Here is a 2,943-nt window from a genome sequence, read left to right as displayed (position 1 = left end):
ACCTAATAACTGGTTGGGCCACCCTTTGCAGTTGTTGCTGCTATCTAGTGTTTGCGATAACTGACAATGAGTCTTTTACTATGCGCCTGAGGAATTTTGGCCAAATTGTTGTAATTCATCCACATTGGAGGGTTTCTGAGCATGAACCGCCTTTTTAAGATCATGCCACAGCATCTCACAGATTAAGGTCAGGACTTTGACTAGGCCACTCCAGTCTTAATTTTGTTTTTCTTAAGCCATTCAGAGGTGGACTTGCTGATGTGTTTTGGATCATTGTCCCGCTGCATAACCCATGTGTGCTTCAGCTTGAGTTCACAAACAGATAGCCGGACATTCTCCTTCGGGATTTTTGGTAGACAGCAGAATTCATGGTTCCCTTTACCACAGCAAGTTTTCCAGGTCCTGAAGCAGCAAAACAGCCCCAGACCATCACACTACCACCACCATATTTTACTATTGGTATGATCCTTTTCTGAAATGCTATTACTTTTACACCAGATATAATGGGACATAAACCTTCCAAAAAGTTTAACTTTTATTAAGTCAGTCCAGAGTATACGCCCAAAAGTCTTGGTGATCATCAAGATGTTTTCTAGCAAAACTGAGATGAGCCTTTGTTTTTGCTCCAGTGGTTTTCTTCTTGGAACTCTGCCTTGCATGCCATTTTTGCCCAGTTTTATGGTAGTAATAAACACTGACCTTAACTGAGGCAAGTGAGGACTGCAGTTCTTTGGATGTTGTTGTGGAGTCTTTTGTGACCTCTTGGATGACTTGTCACTGCGTTCTTAAGGTAATTTTGGTCAGCCGGCCATTCCTGGGAAGGTTCACCACTGTTCCATGTTTTCGCCATTTGTGTATAATGGCTCTCACTGTGGTTCACTGGAGTCCCAAAGCTTTAGAAATGGCTTTATAACCTTTTCCAGACTGATAAATGTCAATTACTTTGTTTCTCATTTGTTCCTGAATTTCTTTGGATTGCAGCATCATGTCAAGCTTTTGAGGAGCTTTTGGTCTACTTCACTTTGTCAGACAGGTCCTATTTAAGTGATTTCTTGACTGAGAAGACATATGGTCGTAATCAGGCCTGTGTGTGGCTGGGGAAATTAAACTCCGCTTCCCAAAGATGTCATAAATTAACGGTTGGTTTTAAGGGGGGCAATCACTTTTTCCTTGTAGGTTTGGATTTCTTTTTCCCTTCTAAATAAAGACCTTCATTTAAAAACTGCATTTTGTGTTATCTTTGCCTAATTACATTGTTATCGTAAGTGTGACAAACATGCAAAAGAATAAGAAATCGGAAAGGGGGAAAACACTTTCACACCACTGTATATATGTTACAAATATCTGCAAATCTTTTTTCCTTTTGTCTTTCAGGTTACATTGTCCATGAGTCTGGTTTTCACTGAAGATCCTGCTGTGTATATGTAGTTTTTGTTTTTACCTGCAACGGATCATTGCTTTTATGAATGTCCACAGACCATGTCTTAAGTTATATTATCTACCAGGGCCAGTTGCCACTTATTGACCTTTCACCACTATTCAGACTGCTTTCATCTTGATGTGTCTGGCTGTTACACAACACACACTATTTGGATGTTCATTTTTTTAAAAAAAAAATTTTCAATCTTTGTTACTGTCCCTTGTCACATTATCATTTGGCCCCCTTTTTTTTTAAGCACAAGTTTATGTATTTTTGCACTTTCATGCTCTGTAATGTTTACTATGGAACAATCTTTAGTATAATGTGAGCACTAAAAGAGCCTTGTGGTTTGCAGACTTATTGGTTAAAAAAATGTTTTATACCATATGGAAATGAGTGACATTTTAGAATATAGAAGTTTTGCAAATTATTTACCGTTCCTTTATGTTCACCTTTTTTTCTGTTTACCCTTTTAGTTTATTTTGGGTTTTGTAAATCATAACACAGCCTGACAGGCCTGGGCAGATCTAGACCTGGACCTATACTATGGATATATGTCCAGGCAACTTTGCAAACACGGAAGCTGCGCGCACACAATCGCCACCAGGTGTTCAGCTGACACCTGGCACTCACTACCAGGAGCGGTGCCTACTAAATGCTGCCTACTATCGCAGGGTTTAGAAGGCAGGGAGAGCAAGGGGCAACGTCATCACAAGGGCCTGATATTTGCCATGGTGTCCTGATGTCGCCATTACAACATCTGGGTCAGCAGTGCTAGCAAGTTAGAATTGAACCAGAAGGGAACTGAAGGTAACTGGGTACTTGGACACTGTAAACAATGTTTGTTTTCACTCACTCCTATAATCCTTCACTTTTTACAAACCTACCTAATCCCTATACCTAGTAAGGAACTGGCCATCTCTCTCTCCTTCCTCCCCTGCCATCTCACCTCCTCAGAACTGTTCCTCAACATACAATCCTGTCTCCAAACAGACAGCCACCTCATGCTCTCTCCTATTTTCACCTGCTAACACTTTTTTCTGCTCCTCCTCACTGCTGCCGATATCTCTTCAAATTCTGGTCATCCCCACAGTCACTTCCACCTCCTATCCACTATCTACCACAACTTTATGCAACCTAAGCTTATACCCATCTGCCCAGCCCCCGCTGCCCCAGTACCACTAACAGGAGCTCTCTGTGGAATTCTTGCTCCGTCTGCAACAAATTTTCCTACATCCATGATCTTTTCATTACTAACAAACTTTCCTTCCTCAGCATCACCGAAACCTGGCTCACCCCCTCTGACACAGCCTCTTCAGCTGCACTCTTGTACAGTGGATTCCATCTTTCTCACACTTGTAAGCATGGCGTGCTCCTTCACCTCAATTCCACTGCCACCCTCAAATACTCCCCTCTTTTGAGTGCAATGTGCACATCTACTCCCCCTCCAGCTGGCCATCATTTACCACCCCCCCCCAGGGCCAGCCACCACCATCTGTGGCCACTTCCCCACCTGGCTGCTT

The sequence above is a fragment of the Phyllobates terribilis genome, unplaced genomic scaffold (genome assembly GCF_046119375.1).
Source record: "Phyllobates terribilis strain yellow unplaced genomic scaffold, ASM4611937v1 Scaffold_2__4_contigs__length_985480577, whole genome shotgun sequence".
NCBI classification, from domain to species: Eukaryota; Metazoa; Chordata; class Amphibia; order Anura; family Dendrobatidae; genus Phyllobates; species Phyllobates terribilis.
The sequence above is the reverse complement of the archived record's forward strand: the minus strand, read 5'-3'. Positions refer to the sequence as shown.